The sequence below is a fragment of the Ursus arctos genome, unplaced genomic scaffold (assembly GCF_023065955.2).
Source record: "Ursus arctos isolate Adak ecotype North America unplaced genomic scaffold, UrsArc2.0 scaffold_19, whole genome shotgun sequence".
Taxonomy (NCBI): Eukaryota; Metazoa; Chordata; class Mammalia; order Carnivora; family Ursidae; genus Ursus; species Ursus arctos.
Window position 1 is genome coordinate 34,720,096 of NW_026622863.1, and position 18,462 is coordinate 34,738,557.

The 18,462-nt window shown below is 40.2% G+C and overlaps 1 protein-coding gene and 1 long non-coding RNA gene across 3 annotated transcripts in view; both read left to right on the forward strand.

Annotated features, from left to right (window-relative positions):
* The window catches only part of CDH13 (cadherin 13), a 984,509-nt gene that overhangs the window by 95,828 nt on the left and 870,219 nt on the right, over nucleotides 1-18,462 (forward strand). The window lies entirely within an intron of this gene.
* LOC130544171 (uncharacterized) overlaps nucleotides 1,756-18,462 on the forward strand; it is a 73,837-nt gene continuing 57,130 nt past the window's right edge. The window contains exon 1 of the long non-coding RNA XR_008960207.1: nucleotides 1,756-18,331. This is a non-coding gene — a long non-coding RNA (uncharacterized LOC130544171). The remainder of the gene's footprint in view (nucleotides 18,332-18,462) is intronic.

Here is an 18,462-nt window from a genome sequence, read left to right on the forward strand (position 1 = left end):
CACGGAATGGGAGAATATATTTGCAAATGATGCTACAGATAAAAGACTGGTATCCAAGATCTACAAAGAACTTCTCAAACTCAATATGCGAGAAAGAAAGAAATCATAAAATGGGCAGAAGATATGAACAGACACTTTTCCAATGAAGACATACAAATGGCTAACAGACACATGAAAAAATGTTCAAAATCATTAGCCATCGGGGAAATTCAAATCAAAACCACACTAAAATACCACCTTACGCCAGTTAGAATGGCAAAAATTGACAAGGCAAGAAACAACAATTGCTGGAGAGGATGTGGAGAAAGAGGATCCCTCCTACATTGTTGGTGGGAATGCAAGTTGGTACAGCCACTCTGGAAAACAGTGTGGAGGTCCCTTAAAAAGTTAAAAATTGAGCTACCCTATGACCCAGCCATTGCACTACTGGGTATTTACCCCATAAATCAGTCCTTCTAATCAGCTAGAATTGCATCCATCCATTCCTCTATTAATTCATGGATCCATCCATCTATCCATTCATCTAGTCTTTTTACCTAGTTTTATTAATAATAGTTGTCCTTTGTCAAATGCTCATTTACCAGGTGCTGCTGATATTGACATCGCAATCCTGCATTATGGTAGGTGCCATAGTTATCATTTAACAAGTGGTGAAACTGAGCCCCTGAGATATAACTTGGGTAAAGCTATGGTGCTAGTAGGTAAGGAGGGAAGGTATGAACCTGTGTCTTTGGTAGAGCCTAGATTCTTAATCACTGTGCTGTCCTTAATTCCACTATTGATCAGGGTGCTCTCCAGTGTGGTGTCTGATGCAGGAGGGTTTACACAGAATAGTTGACCTGCCGGAGTTGACACGGTGTGCGTGTGTGTGTGTACATGTGCACATGTTATTGTGTGAATATGGGGTGGTTGGAGAAGACTGCCACATAAATTGGTAATACAGTTGGAAAGGTGCTATGAAACACAGCTAAGAGAATCAAAGAGCCCTGCAAGAGATTGGAAGGCAGCCTGATGATCCAAAGTGAGGAGAAACCCAGGGGCTCTAGTGCACAAAGGAAGTTGGTCAAGGAGAAGCGGGGATGGATTAGAAGTGTGCATTCCAGGGGCGCCTGGGTGACTCAGCCATTAAGCGTCTGCCTTCGGCTCAGGGCATGATCCTAGCGTTCTGGGATCGAGCCCCACATCAGGCTCCTCCGCTGGGTGCCTGCTTCTTCCTCTCCCACTCCCCCTGCTTGTGTTCCCTCTCTCGCTGGCTGTCTCTCTCTCTGTCAAATAAATAAATAAAATCTTAAAAAAAAAAAGTGTGCATTCCAGACTCAGACAGATTGTACACCTCAGCCTCCTAGCCGGGGGGGGGTGTTGTCCTAAGGATAGGTCACCTCATCTCCGTGACTCAGTTTCCCCATCTATTCAACTGGGATAATATAGGTCATACCTAAAGCGTGGTTTTAAGGATTAAATAAGAAGGCATTGTAAGGACTCGTTGAGATAATGCACTTTGAACAGGACCTGGAACATAGTAAATTCTCCATAAATAATAGCTTCTTTGACAAAGATGATGATGATGGTGATGATGACGACACGGGATTGGAAGCAACAGAGTAAGTGCTCTTCCCTTGTCCTTCTTCACAAACAGTGCACATGTGCCCTATCCTAATTTTGAGTATTGATTTCCAAGCCTTTAATTGTCCCAGCTCTAACACCAACCAGCTTTGTGACCCCAGGTATAGCATATCACCTGTCTTGGCCTTTTTTTTTTTTTTTTTTTTTTTTAATCTATAGGGAGTGTGGAGTAGTGTGCTCTGGAGCTGGAGTCCCATGCCAGCTCCTTCCCTTAGCAGCCGTGTGCCCTCAGGCAAGTAACTCAACTCCTTAGAGCCTCAGTTTGTTCATCTGCAAAATGGAAATGAAAATAGTAACCCTCTCATTGGGGCATTTTAGGGAATGATAAAATAAATGATTCACACAGGCTCCTGGCCTAGTTCCCGGCACATGGTAATAACTCAATGAATGCTAGCTATTCTTAAGAGGTCCCTTCAACTCTACCCGGCGGGTTTTTCTCATGTGTTTTACCTCTGTTTCTACTTTGGATCATTGTACTCAGTGCCCTAGGCAGTGCATTCCCAATTTGTAAACCAATTTTGACACAATCTCCTTTCCATTTGGCTCTCTGAGAAATGTTCTTCTTTAATGAATATGATAGCGGGGCTCACTCATTACCAGGTTATTTTAGGCAAGAGTGATTTTTAACTCGTTACCCAGATAATTATTGCAGTTCTCTAGCTGCCTTTCTGTGCACAGACTTAATAAGCTCTGAGGATATGTGGCAGGGCTTTTCTTGGCTGAGATAAGAGAATTACTGAAGCTCTCAGGTGAATGTGTGAAACCTTAGCTAAGCAGGGAGTGGCTGTGCCAGCCAAGCGGCCACTGACTTGAGGGGCTCAGCTCCTTTGGGAACCAGTGCAAGATTCCATTCATCATGGGACCCTTCCAGTGTGCCTGAAGATGTCAGTTTTGCTTAGAAAAAGATGTCCATAAACGTGTGGGGGAATGCACTGAGTGCACACGGAGGTACATAGTAAATTACAAGCAAATGGAAACCAGGACCGACCTAATTTACCCTTGGGTCCCCAGCACCTATGGGTTAAGTAGACTGGTTACATGTATCCTGTAGTGGTCTGGAGCGGGGATCAACCGAGTTTTCCTGTAAATTGTTTTTTGTAAATCTTTTCACCTTTGTGGGCCATAAGGTTTCTCTTTCAGCTACTCAGTTCTGCTGATAGAGCAAGAAGGCAGCAGAGGTAATCTGTCAGGTTTGCAGATTGTTGGAGGTTACACTCGTAAGATGTGCATTTATCCTCTCCCATACCATGATTCTTTCTTCCCTAATGTACCAAATTAGAAGATTGGCCGATTTTCATTTTCCCTAAAAAGTAAAATCTCAGCTTAAATCACAAATGTCTATGATGCACTTAGCAGCTACAACAGCTCCTAACTGGCAGCCGTTCCTCCTTATTCCTTCTCTCCCCGAGAATAATCAGGTCTATTGTGATTTAGAGATGCATTAGCTCCACTTAGAGTTAAGGATCAACTTTGACTTCTGGGGAAGTTACCCAAAATTTAAGTGGTAAGAATCCATCCCAGTTAGAGCATGGTATATTCATTCCTCTCCCTTCTTGCTCATACACTTCATGAAAGGATAAGTGATCTGAGAAAGTGTCCAAGTAGATTCTGGAGGGGCTTAAATTACTGGGACAAAAATCATGCACGACTGGTGGCTGGCAAGTTCTGCATGTTCCAATGCAGTCAGCTTCTGAAGTTCTTCCTCTCAGAAGACAGATGGCCCCAGTCTACAGGAATCCTCTCACCATGGGAGGGTCTTCTGATGGACCCCAGACCCATCCTGCCCCTCTTTGCCATCATGTCCCTAGCATCTGAATAGGCCCATCATTCTGTGTCATGAAACCCCCCAGGAATGTTCTGGAGACAGCCTCTCTCTGCAGGTTCAAATTCCCCTGGCTGAGAGAAAAGTTAGTATCCTCCCCACATATCCCAGCTTCACTCCTCATTAATCCAGTCCTTAGAACATGTTGCTTATTGTTTACTGTCTCTTTTCTCTGTAAAATTGGTAGGTAATATAAATACCTTACCTCATGGGGTTGTTGTGAGAATGAATATTTGAAAAATGCGTAGAATGAAGCTTGACACGTAGAAATTACTTCAAAAGTGTTCGCTGGGATTAAAATCCCTACATAATAGGAGCTGGGAGAGATCAAGCTACTTCCCAGCTATAAACCTTCAGTGGCATCCCATTTCTTATAGGATAAACCCTAATCTCTTGAATCTGGCTTACAAAGCCTTGCTTGGTCACCCGCTTGGCCTTATTCCACGTATCCATCTTTGCTTCCCAGCCATACAGTGCATCCTTCAGCTGATGGAGACCACTGACGTGCTGTAGCTGGCTCAGACGGGGCCCTGAGAGCTAATCCTTGGATTTTCAGGAATTTTGGCAAGTCAGCTATTAAATACAGCTATCATTAAAAATTAAATTACAAAAGCTTGTAATGAAGCAATTATAGTTAAAAAACAAGGAAACTTATTTGCTAATTATTTTACTACGTTTTAGTGTTCTTTATGTTTTGGGGCTGTTTGGGTCTGTTGTGTGCAGGGGGAGGCCTGTGTGACAGTGTGCTGCTACGTCAGGACTCTTCCCAGTTCTTCATTCAGTGATGTCACTGAGGTGGCTGGAAATCAGCCATGGTGGGAGTATTTACACCGCAGGAATTGGCAAACACTACAGATCTGGGCTTGATTTATTGTTTTGTTGATGATCTAGAATAGCTGTCAACAAAGAACCATAAAGGGCTAGATAATAAGGATCTCAGGCTTTGTGCAATAAACCCTCTGCTGCACTTACTCAGCTCTGCAGCCTTCAGCAAAAACAGCCATGGAAGAAATGTCAGTGAGTGAGCAAGGTTGTGCTTCAACAAACCTTTATTCACCAAGACGGGCAGCAGGCTCATCATTGCTAACCTCTAGTCTGGACTTACAGAAGTGATGGAGAAAAGCGTCAACGGTGCCAATTTAATTTAATAGTACATTGTTTCTGGTAGCTGCCACATTACGCACAGCCCCCCGAAATGTGAAGACCTATTCTTCAGCATTTGAAAACTATTCTAGGATTCAGCACAGAAGCTGCTCACATCATTGACAGATGCCGTTCTGACTTAAGTCTTTTTTATTCCTTCACTTTCAACTTCCTTGTTAACTTAAACGAAAACATCAGCCAACACTGAGGTGGGAAACACACTTGCTCATCAATTCTTTTTTTTTTTTTTTTTTTAAAGATTTTATTTATTTATGTGACAGAGAGACAGCCAGTGAGAGAGGGAACACAGCAGGGGGAGTGGGAAAGGAAGAAGCAGGCTCATAGCGGAGGAGCCTGATGTGGGGCTCGATCCCATAACGACGGGATCATGCCCTGAGCCGAAGGCAGACGCTTTAACGACTGCGCTACCCAGGCGCCCCTTTGCTCATCAATTCTGACCATAGATAGCTCCAGATGTGAGTTTGGCAAAAATCCACAAAAGCATTCCATGAGAATCAATTGCCTATGTGTGGAATTTACTATAGAAAATATTGTATATTTTGTTATTGTTTGTAAATTATGTGTTACCTATCTTAGATGTCTGTAACATGTATAATAGACTTTATATAGATATAATTGGTTTTTGTGGAGAGCCTGTTAACTTTTACCAGCATACCACAGCTTGAAGACGGCAGGCTCTTTCCAGCCTCCAGGCCTTTGTTAGGTCCTTCCACTGGAAATAGCTCTCGTTCTTCTTCACTTGGCCTATCTTAACTCCTACTCAGCCTTTAGTTTACAGGTTAAATGTGACTTCTTCAAAAAAGACTTCCCAATTCCCCCCAGACCAAGTGAGTTCACCCCCCATGTACATTTTTCCTTGCAATACTTGCCTTAATTATAGTTAAATGCTGAATTTTGTGGTGGTTTATCATCTTCTTTCACCAAAAGAATGCAAGTGTCCCCAGACAAGGATGGCCCATTTCTTTATCATGGTGTCTTCGGAGCCTAACACAGTTTCTTGAAAATAGTAGGTACCCAATATATCTGAGAAATATAGCTGAACTGAGAAAAAATAAAGGGGCTCTGTATTTAAGAGTTTCAGCTTCAACTCCATCCCACCCAAGTTAAGTACAAATTTAGCAAGTTAAGTAATAAATGGCTATCACTCGACTATAACGTATTTGAAACTCAGTTTTGAGGCCCTAGTCATTGTTAAAATCAATGCCCACTTTCTGCAGGTATAGTAATTATTTCTCATATTGTTATTGACTATCTCTTTAAATACCAGCCAGGACAAATCTATTTCTCAAACTGTTGTAAATGATTTGAAGCAGGAAGATGAATGGAATGGAATGGAATGAGGGTTGTTTAAAAGAAATTTCTCCTCCTTCACCTCGGTCAGAAAAGAGTGGTCATTGGCTACTAAACCATCCCAGGTGAAAGATAGGAGCATTTTTCAACCCATTTACTAGTGACTACAATCATCTAAGTGCTTATTTCCAAAGGATTATTATAATTCTGACTGACTGCACATATATTCAGATACACTGGGAGTCTGTTTACTTGTTTTGAATTACTGGTTTCATGGTGTCAGGTGTCTAAGGATGGTGTCAAGTGTCTAAGGATGAGCTAGGGATCTGGGATCCTATTATGGAGGAAGAATTTTGTTGGGAGCCTGGAGGGAGCACCCATATGGAATTTAAATTTAAGTTCAGGACCCCAGAGGGAGGAATGGTGGTGAAACTCTCCTAAGCAGCATTATCTCCATTTTTCTTTCTGCTTTCCCTACGCAAAGCAAATGTCAGCATGTAATCAGGTGTATTCCATAGGTATATTCTGTGGTACATGGGCAATTGTTTCTATCAATTGTGACAAAGTCTTCAAGAATGGAGCAGAGAAGTTTACATATTAGCGAATGGGGGACACGCCCAGCCAATGGGAGGACATATGGAGAATCATTCCACTGGTCTTCCCCAATGTATCACTGCTTATATGAAGGCCAAACATGCATATTTATCAGACCAGCAGTGGGCACGGAGTGAGCACTAACAAATGGTCATTATAATTCTTTTGTTTTTCTTATTAGAATCTTTTTTAGCTATACATTAAAAAAAGTCATGACTATGTGAGGTTTGATTGAAGGCCCATGAGGACCCAATTTGTAAACATGATCCTTGTATTATCCTAGGATGTTGACCGGGGAAAAACTAGTGTTCTGGCTGATTATATCTCCGGTGTACTGAGTGATTTCTGGACAACAGAAATGAGTGTTTTTCATCATCATGATTATATGATATGTTCAATGTTATGACTGGAAACTGAGGCTTACAGGTGAGAAAACAGAGGCTTAGTGAGGTTATATGTGTGTACAAGGTCACAAAGCTAGTAGGTAACTGACCTGGGGTTTAAAACTCTCTAAAAGGCTTGTACTTTTAGTCACCTCACTCTACTGTGATATAAAAGGTGAAAGAAATTGCTTAGAATTTGAAAAGAACAGAAACACATACACAGACACACAGACACAGACACACACACACAAACAACAAACACTGGAGGAAATATTGAATTACCTGAATGTTCATTCACTTTTTCGTTCATTCATCAAATGTTTACTTAGCAGTTATCTTGTGCTAGTTGGTATTAAGGACCTCAAAGCAGATGAAATCCCTGCCTTGATTGAATTTACCTCTTAATGGGGAAGATGGAGGATAAGCAAAGCAATAAATAAAATATAGTATGTCAGATACAATGAGTGCTGTGGAGAAAATAAGACAAGAAAGAGACCAATATTGTTGGGGGTTGGAATTTCAAAAGAGTGGTCAGGAAAGGAAACATTTGAGTCCTTAGAACTGACAGAGGTAAGGGAGCCAGCCATGTGACTTTCTAGGGTAGAGGTCAGTAAACCACAGTCCACAGGCCAAATCCTGCCCACCACCTGTTTTTATAAATAAGGCTTATTGGAACAAAGATGGGCCCATTAGTTTATGTACAGTCTGTAGTTGTTTTCATGCTAAAATGGTAGAGTTGAGTAATTGAAACAGATTTTGTGGCCTGCAAAACCTGAAGTATTTACTATTTGGCCCTTTATAGAAGTTGTCTACCTCTGATCTAGGGGAAGAGTTTTCTAGACAGAGGGAACAAATAGCAAATGCAAAAGTCTCATGATGGGAGCGTGCCCCATGTGTTTGAGAAGGTGAATGGGGCTAGAGCAGAGTGAGCAAGTGGGTGAGTTGGAGGAAATGAAGTTACAGAGTGGGAGGCAGATCCTTTGGGGCCTCATGGATCACTGTAAGGCCTCTGAAGACAGTGAAAAGAGAGGGAGGAGGAGTCCTGATCATACTTAGAGTTACCAGGATGACTCAGGCTGTTTGTGATACATGGGCTGTCACAGGCTGGGGAAACAACCCTGAGACGGAGTTTAGCATGCAGGATGTTTCTGACCCCTCAGGATCAACTGCTGTGGAAAGGAGGGGCGGGAAGCAGGAGTGGGCAGAAGGGGAAGTTCAGCTATGATGCAGCCTAACGACAGCCTTAGTCACTCATATAAGAGCTTCAGAATTGTCCCTTTTCAGCCTTTGGCCAGGCCTTTATATTTTAGTGTCGCTCAATCATTGAACATAAATTGTTCAATGGGGATGGCAATGACAATGAAGGAACATGATCTAAGCAATCCCTGAAGGGCTGACAGCTGAGGTCTGTTTGCTAACTGTACTTTGAGAAGCTGGGGCAATGAGACCTCTATTTAAAGTAGGATCGTGGTGACACATTGTACTGTCCGCTGCATAGAGGATATGGGGAGCAAGAGATAAAACAAGACTAATGAGTAGGGTACACAGTAATCTGAGAGATGAAGGTAGCTTGAGCCAGGTAAACAGTAGACAAATTCTGAAAATTTTCTGAAGTTAGTGCCTTCATATGTTCTTCATGCCTTAAGAGCATCTCAGAGGAGTCAAGGGGAGTAAGCAATTGGCTCCAAAGATATAGTCCAAGTCATGAAGTTTCCGAATTTAGTAATTATTGTCTATGAAGGGTCTTTTGTTCAGTTTAACGTGGGATCATCTTTTTCCAGGGTGTGTAGTGAAAATATTTAATAAATCACCAATGCTCCAATGATCTCCATGGGATAGAACTTGTAACAGGAGACGGGGCAAGCAAGTCCTTGTCATATGGCCAGGTCTGTCCCAGCAGTGACTGTACTATTCATAGACTGGCCAACAAGAATATTGTGTTGCTAAACTTGGCATGAAACAATGCAGTTATTTATTCATCTTCATGGCATAGAGTATTGCCTTGGATTTGAGATTCTGCTAGAGCTACACAAGTGGGCAAATCAACAAATTGTATTCCATAATAGCATCTCCAATCGGACAGAGTAGTGTGTGTAATAGGAGGATTAAGCTCGTAGATTTTAGCACATATATTGCAGTGTGATATGGTTTGACACGGTGTCTATGAACCATGTGGGGTGAAATGGAAGGTTTAAATGGATTCCAATTTCATTATCCCACTGTGATCTGAGGAAAGCCGAGACTGAAGTGTTGCCACCCAATAAAGCACTTTATCAAATTCCCTCTGTTCTGCCAAAGAAAGCTATCTATTGGGTGGACTGTTTAGCAAGTTGCTTTTTTAACGCAGATGCCCAGTCAGCCAATGGAGTCTAGCAGTGTGCATGGCTTGGCTATTTACACAAGATTGACAATATGAGAAAAACCAGATTGTATGCTCCCTAGGCTGAGTGAGGGGCTACTCTGCTCATCTGAATGCAGCTGAGCTGGTCAGGCTAGCCCTGGAAAGCTTGCAGAAGTAAAATGAGAGCCAATGGGAGTTATTTATTAGAAACCTAAAGTGCGCAGGAAATTAATTCCCTTGAGTTTCCAAACCAGTCAGTGAGCCCCACCGTGACTTTGCTTCTTCCTTGCTTAGGGGCTGGTAAAAATCCATTTGTTGACCTCTTTTTCCTTTTTTTTTTTTTTCCTCTTTAGACTGAAAGGTAGATGGAGGAACACCCAGGGTGGAACTGGGCACAGATAGGGGGTGACTAACTCAATCCTAGAGGTTGAAGAAAGCTTCCTGGAAGAAGCAAATGTCTAAGTTTAGACCCAAAAGGCAAAGGAGAGTTAACCAAACAAAGATGGGGAAGAATGTCTTAAAGGTTGGGACTTTGTCATTCACTCATTCCATAAATGGAATAGACCTTGCTGAAGGTCTATCATGTATCAGATTCTGTGCTAGCCTCCATGGAGACACTGGTGAACAAGTAACAATTCTTGCTCCAGGAGCTAATGGTCTAAATAAACAGGACATTGCAGTACACAGTGCCATGTGCAGAAGTCTGTGTCTTGCTCTGCACCTTATTCCAATGCCTGGTAGTGGTAGGAACCCATTAAATATTTGTTGAATTAAGGTTCATTGTGTCAGGCGCCTGGGTGGCTCAGTTGGTTAAGGGTCCAACTCTTGATTTCAGCTCAGGTCATGATCTCTGAGATCAGTGTGAGATTAAGCCTCACGTTGGGCTCCATGCTCAGCGGGGAGTCTGCTTAAGATTCTGTCTCTCTCTCTGCCCCTTCCCCCACTCACACTCTCTCTCAAATAAATGAATCTTTGTGTCATAATATTTTTCTCTCTCCACTAGCTCATTGCCTTCTGTTCAAGTCTTCTTTACTTAATCCTTTAATACTATTATTATTTTTCTATTTTTCACCAATAAATTTTTAGAAAAATTAGGGTACATTGTCACTTCTCTCCATCTCTTTATGGCACAGTTGCCCCTTCAAGCAATTTCATGTGTTATTTATCCATACCACTTTAGGAGAAGGGCTCTCTTGATGGTCATCCAGATCTCTATGATGCCTGGTCCAGTGGCCTTTTTCAAGATTCATGTATTATTTATTTGGGAGAGAAAGAGAGAGAGAAAGAGTGTGTAGTGGGGGAGGGGGCAGAGGGAGAGCAGTTTCCCCCCGAACGCAGAGCCCAATGTGGGACTTGATCTCAAGACCCTGAGATCATGACCTGAGCCAAAAGTCAAGAGTCAGATGCTTAACCTACTGAACCACCCAGGCGCCCCCAGTGGCCTCTTTCAGGCTCTTTCTCCTCTACCCTTTTATTGTGTTATCATCAGTTGGTTCCTCTTCCCTTGCTTCTCAGGTGCAGCATAGTATTGTTTCTTCTTCCTCCTCTAAAAATATTCCCTCTCTGCCTCCCTTGGTTCCTTTCCTTCTTCCCAACACTCCAGTGATTTTTTTTTTTTTTTAATTCTACTCTAACTTTTTATCCCTTCTCTGTTAGCTTTGGTTTCAAGTTCCTGTCATAGTTTCATTTAGGAGATAATGCCTAAATCTCTATATTCATTTCTGAATACTAGACCAGTTTTTCTTGTGTGCTGAGCTTTTGGATATCCCAAAGGCATACAAACTCACTATGTCAAGAACCAAACTCATTCTGATTTACTAATTTTGTTTAATGTTATTGCCATTCAGTGAGTCATCCAGGCAGAGGACCAGGGTCAAGATGGAGTTTCCTCTCACTCTTCCCCATTTGCTGCCCTCCATCTTGACTCAGTGGCCATATCCTGTCAACTCACCCATTTCTTTATTTCTCTCTTTTGTCTTTCCATGCCATTTCTGCTACCCCTACCCCTACCCTATTGTGTGATACCATATGGTTTGTGTTACCTTCCATTGGACATAAGAAATATGGCCACAGAAATATGTTTGCTTATTGTGGAAGGGAGCTAGGGATATGATGTCTTTTTTCAAAATGGTCTTACTGTTAATCAATCAAGGATATAAACAGAGTCTCAGAGAATGCCCCATAAGTCTTGTGTTTCATTCTTAAGCAATATATTGCAATGCAGAGAGGGTCCACAGGTGGTAGGAATTTAAGGGTGGTTTCCAAATTCTAGTCTCTTTGATTGCTGAGCTTGGCCCCCGGATGCAGAGGTTTAACCCTATAGGGCCTGCTCTGGGTTCCACAGAGAACCCCTTCCCAACACTCTATTCCTTCTCTTCCTCCATGACCTTTAGATTCTTCTATGTGTTTCCTTTTCTTTAAAAAAACGAAAACAGATTTATTGAGGTATAATGTACATACAAAACACTGCACACTTTTAGTGTATAAAACTGGATATGTTGGGTATATGCATACACCCATGAATCCATCACCACAATCAAGGTAATGAAACTTCATCATCTCCAAAATGTCCTTGTGCCCCTCCCATCCCCCCTTTTTGCGTAAGAGCACTTAACATGAGATCTACCCTCAACATTTTTTTTTAGGTGTATAATATATTAGAGCATATTTGTCTTGTGTAACTATTCACTTATCATGCATTGACTAGATTCCATGTGAGTCTGTCCTTCAGGACGGCTCAGAGTCATCATGGCTCTATAGCAGTCTCTCACTAGACTCTGCTGGGTGTTTCCTGGTGCCTACAAGATAATTAGTCTTTTCTGCTGAGAAAACAAACCCGCGTCTCCAATGCCTTATGCTAAAACACACTCTGACTTCTCGCCTGACTTGAGTTCCATCACACAGAGCCCCTCTGTTTTTGTTGACATCAAACTCCAGGAAAGTGAAGGTGTGGGAAACCACCTCAAACAGAAATAATACCCTGGTCGAAGTCCTCACCTCACTTCTTTCTCCTTCTAATCCATTCCTTTGTCCAATGCATGCATTTAACAATCATCCTTCTGCTCTAAAACTTTTAGTGGCTCACAAGCTGTTTCCAAATTCCTTAGCCAGGTGTTTATCCCCACCTCCACCCCCATCTTTTCTTAGTGTATATTTCCAGATTACTTTTCTACTTTTCCCACTGTTGTTGCTAAACAACACTACCTGCTATAATAGGAAGAGAGCTTTCGCATCCTGACCCCATGCCAATATACGCTATTTCTTTTTCCTAAAATGCCCTCCCTTCTTCCCATATTTAAATTTTACCCATTCTCTGCATTTGGAGGAAATGCTGTATCTTTCTGTGAGAATCAGCTCTCCATGCCCTGAAATTTCACATAATTTTGGCGGTGCCTTCCATTTCACATTTATCACCTATTTCTTTGACTATTTTTATTCATGAGCATGTGTTATCATATTTGCCCTAATCCACCTACAGCCCCTGGAGGCCTGTGGCCATCTTACTAGTTTTTGTATCCCTTGTGCCTCACACATCATAGACCTTCCAGAGATTTTTGGTAGACCAACCAGTTTGTTGAAGAAATGAATTATGCATTTGAGGAAGCAGTTAGAAAAATATGTTTATTATCCCAGGTTTTGGAAACAAAGCTTCAGGAGTCCCCATTCTTAGAAACCGTGCACTGTGATCCTCACCCGCAGTCACTGTGCAGTGTCACCCTAACTGCACACAATCGTATTCTTTTCAATAGATGTGATTTAACTATTAACTATTCCTAACTAGATGTGATTTTACTATTATACTTCTGGTAATTTTATAAATCGGGGGGGAGGGGAGTCCTTTTCAGACAATGTGCCCTCATGGTGGATTTAGGCAAGCTGCCCAAATCATTCTCTACCAAAACTGTGCTAGATGTCCTAGCCCCAAAGGGCCAGGGGAGGATTTCCCTACCAAGAACTCCTATTTTAGTTCCAATTTCAAAGCCTTTTTAATCAATGCATCTTGCACTGCCTCAGACTTTTCAAAGTTCATCATGAAATGTGCTTAAATTTAAAGAGTAAGAGAAAATGAAGTAACAGTTTACAAATGTAAGAAATCATTTAAGCTTACTTATCCTAAGTAATGAAGAAGACTTGATTTATCTATTTAGAAAAATGTTAGAAGAGGAGGTGCCTATAGTTATTTAAAATAATTTAAATCTTGGTTCAACCATATTTCAGAAAACACCTTGCCTTTGTAAAAGACAAAGGAAACATGGTGACATTCAGATTTTTGTCAGTCTTTCAAAATATTAACAAGTTAAAAAAAACCCAGTTGGTTCTGAATTGTGAGCTAAATATATACCACCTGTAATATTTACCTGAAGAGTTTGCATTCCGAATGGAATATTGTTTAATCTCTTTTAACTTTCAAAGAACCTTTCTTTTCTCTGAAAAAATACTTGAACTCTTTGGTATTTGCTACATATGAAAAATATGTCAAACACACAGATTCTGTATCCCAGATATCCAAAACTAATTATCCCTTAATTTGCATGTAAAAGCAAATTACGACCTAATAGACCATTTCCCTTGCAAAACTTTCTTTATCTTAATGAACAGAATGAGGAGGCCTATTACCTGATTTAAAAGCCTCCATGCCACGCAACAGATTGCTGCTTATATATAACATTATCAGGAGGAGACAACGAAGATGCAAATGTTCTTATTTACAGCAGGGAACTGAGCTCATGTCTGTCCATTTAGTAGTTTATTATAATGCATGTCAGCCCAGCAGGATCAATAGTTGATGGATTTCTTATATTTAACTTTCATTCTGGATGGAAATTTATCAGCAACTTCCTGTTGAAGAGATAACATTCTGAACTGGAAGGACTGGGCTGCATTTAATTATTACAGACTTCCAGTTGTATTATCCCATTTTCCAGATAATGCATAGGGTGTTGGCTCAATCCACATTCTTTAGACATGTCTTTACTTTTTGTTTTTATTTTAAGATTTATTTATTTATTTTAGAGAGAGAGAGAGAGAACGTGAATGGGGGGAGGAGCAGAGGGAGAGGGAAAGAGAGAATCTCAAGCAGACTCCCTGCAGCGTGGAGCCCAACTCAGGGCTCTATCCAATAACCCTGAGATCATAACCTGAGCCCAAATCAAGAGTCAGATGCTTAACTGACTGTGCCACCCAGGCACCCCTGTAGCCTATCTTTAAACAGAGATGGGCTGTATCTAGAAATTAAAGGAGCAGAATATGCCAGTGTATCCGTTAGCTGTTGCCATCCTAATGCTACATAACAAACCATGCTAAAATTCAGTGCCTTACAAGCTGTAGGTCAGCTGACAGGTTGCTGATCTAGGTTGCGATCTCAGCTGGCATCAGCTCCAAATTGTAGGTTTTATTCAGGTCTGTTCCAGGTTTGTCTATTCTTCTGGAAAAGCAGGATCCCTGGGGGCATATCTTTTGCTGGTGGAGATTGAAAGTTCCCAGACTGGTGTGTAGAAACACAGGTATACTTCTTAGAGTACAGACAGAAGCTGGCACATGATCATTACTACCCACTGGCCAAAGCAAGTCATTTGGGAAAAATAATGCTTTCTATCACATCTGTTGTGTTTTAGGAGTTTTTTAAAAAGAAATGATTATTCACAAAGGTCACCTCTTCCTCATGCCTATATATTTTAAAGTAAATGTATCACTCTATATTGAATAGCTCAAGCTAAAAGTCTCTTGCAGTTATCCTTGACCTGATTCTTTCTCTCTCATTCCCAAAGTGACTCCAGATCTTCCTTTCCTTTCACTTTCTAAAACCCAAAACTTATCATGTCCATTCTCTGCTCAAAATCACATCAACGAATCCCTATTTCCCACTGATATAGCTCAAACTCTTGGCTGGCTTCATAATATCCTTCATAATGTGTTGATTTTCTCCTCCATCGGTCTCTGCCGGGACACTCTCTTTTTCTCTCCCACCTGCCTGGTGAATTCTTACTCATTTGTCAGAGCCCAGCTGAAAGTACAATTTCTGCATATCCCTCACTGCATATTATCTTCTGGAGAGTTTTCTGCTTCCTTATCTGTGGTTTCCTAGCATGTTATACCTACTTCCATATAACACTTCAAATAATAGATTGGAATTAGTCATTCACACATCTAATTTCCTACTAGACTGTGAAATCCTTAAAGATGGGGTCCATGTCTTATTAATTTCGTATCCTCGGTACTTATCTTTATGCCTGTGACATGGTAGACTTCAGATAAGGTGGTTGGATTAAACCGATGGAGATTTTTTAAATGACTTTTTAAAAAGAATGAAAAATGGCCACGGCATAAGTAGATATGTTCAATCTCACTAATAATTCAATAAATTTTAAGAAACAAATGAAGATATAGGAGATGCCATTTTTACTTTTCAATTTATCGATTGTATTTTCAAAAAGCTAAAACATACCTTATAAGGATATGGATATCTAGAATTGTTTAAGGAGTCTTTTTTTTTATTTTTTTTTATTTTTTTTAAAGATTTTATTTATTTATTTGACAGAGACAGCCAGCGAGAGAGGGAACACAGCAGGGGGAGTGGGAGAGGAAGAAGCAGGCTCACAACGGAGGAGCCTGATGTGGGGCTCGATCCCATAACGACGGGATCACGCCCTGAGCCGAAGGCAGACGCTTTAACGACTGCGCTACCCAGGCGCCCCTGTTTAAGGAGTCTTAACGACAATTTTGAGCAATTTTTGTCATTATATTTCAAAATACCTGAATATATTCATATGTTTCGATCTAGAAAGTTGATTTCAAATGATTTATCAAAGGGAAATAGTGAAAAAGTTTTATAAAGGGTCATTGATTGACGCATCATTTATAATAGGAAAAAATAGAAATGCTGTAAATTCCTAACAATATGGGATAGATTAAATAAAGGTGTAGATATAGCACTGGGTGAGAAATTCTGCAACATTTAAGAGGGATGGTTAATAAAATGGGGAAATTATTTACTACATATTTTCCAATAAATAAATGAGGTTATAAAACAGCATACAGTATGATGCCAATTTTGTAAAATATAATAATGGACTATTGATATTTGCATCCTATCTGAGCAAAAAAGTGAATTTGAAGGAAATAAAGGAAAATATTAATGGTGGTTACATCTAGGTGTAGTGATTATAGGGTGATCTTAATTTATTTTTGTACTTTTGTCTAAGTTCCCAAATTTTCCATAATGAGCGTACGTAATATATATAGTAAATGAAAAGATCTAAAATATTTTTCTTAACATGTAATTATGATACACTAACTTGTATTGTTAAGTGGGCTTGGGAGAACTCTAAATTATTGATTATATGTAGCACTTACCTTTATATGTGAGTTCTTCTAGTTTTGAGCCTTTGCACTTGTTTATTTATGGGATGGCTTCCATTTTTCTTCCATAATTAACTAAGAACTGAAATGAATTATCTAAACAAAATTCTTGCTATAAATGCAAAATCCCATTTTCACTAATGTGATTATACCTGAGTGAAAGTAACAGCAACAAGGACTATAAAAAAGATTAAGTAGGAATATGATGTATATTTTCCCTTTACATAATTGTAACTTAGAAGAATGCATACTTCCAGCAGAAAAGTAATTTAAATTATATCACAACAAATGCCGTATTTTAAAATAGAAACTATCCATCATGCACTGAGTAAAACTGCTAGCAACCCATAAGTCTTGAGAATATACTGAAAATTCCTGCATGAGTCCATTAAAAATAAATTGATTGGTTTAATTCAAGCACAGCTGAAATAAAGTATAAGGAATATAATATAATTTTTAAGTGCATCAAATTACTAATTGCGCATTTAGAAAAAATTATGTAAGGTAATCAGCAACCGTTACAATTTTTTTATTGTGGAAATATTGAAACCTATGCAATGTAAACCAAATAGTGTAATAAGCTCCATGTATCCATTACCTATACTGTTTTCCTTTTTCTTTCTTGGTATCATCTCTCTTTAGGGATGATTTTAAAAATCTGAACTTAATACTGAATTCTTACTTGTTGGCTTCATCTTTTGAGCAAACTGGTTGTGAACAAGTGAACATTCTAATACTTGTAGACTATTGCTAATACATATTTTGAAGGCATTACTTGAAATGTCTTGAAACAAATGATCTAGCAAGGACATTAAAAGGTTTTTCATCTAGGGGCATCTGGGTGGTGCAGTCATTTAAGCATCTGATTTTTGGTTTCGGCTCAGGTCACGATCTCAAGGTCCTGGGATCAAGCCCCGTGTTGGGCTCCATGCTCAGCTTGGAGTCTGCTTGAGATTTTCTCTCTCTCTCCCCCTGCCCCTCCTGCTAGTGCTGTCTCTCTCTCTCTCTCTCAAATAAATAAATAAAATATTTTTTTAAAAAAGTGTTTTCATCCAAAGAATGGACACATCTTTATTTATTTATTTATTTTTTAAGATTTTATTTTTTTATTTGACAGAGATAGAGACAGCCAGCGAGAGAGGGAACACAAGCAGGGGGAGTGGGAGAGGAAGAAGCAGGCTCGTAGCGGAGGAGCCTGATGTGGGGCTCGATCCCATAACGCCGGGATCACGCCCTGAGCCGAAGGCAGACGCTTAACTGCTGTGCCACCCAGGCGCCCCTGGACACATCTTTAAATCTTCAATTCACTTTCACAATTTAAAATGCAAGCCCAAAGATTCAGCATTGTTTTCCTTGGTCAGCATAACAGCTGTGAATGTGGAGAAGATGTCAGGCATTGCTTCTTTCTGCATCATTAATGTTATCTTCATATTACTTTCCAAATTTCTTCTCTGCATCTTTTACATAAAAGAATCAAACCGTATATATTTCTTTTTCAAAATAAAAGTATTTGTTGGTTTTGTAAACATGACATACTCAGAAAAATATCAAGCTATTTAGACTGCATAAAATTAATTTTTTATAGAAAAATTTGAAATGGTAATATTGATTGATCGCTTGTTTCATCCAGCATGTATCAGGCACCTATTGTATGCCAGGTCCTGTTCTAGACTTTGGAGAAGACAGTGAACATGATAGATAAGGGATCCCGTTTTTGAAGCACCAAGCTTTTTCCAGCTATTTCTTCCTGGGGAGGTAAGAGAAGTCTTCAGCTGAGGAAATTTTGAGTTTAGCTCACTTCCCTTAACTGCTCCAGCCCATTTTCCCTCTAGCTCAACTAGCAGAGTTAGGTTGGTGCCCTCTCCCAGCCTCTTTCAAGGATCTCC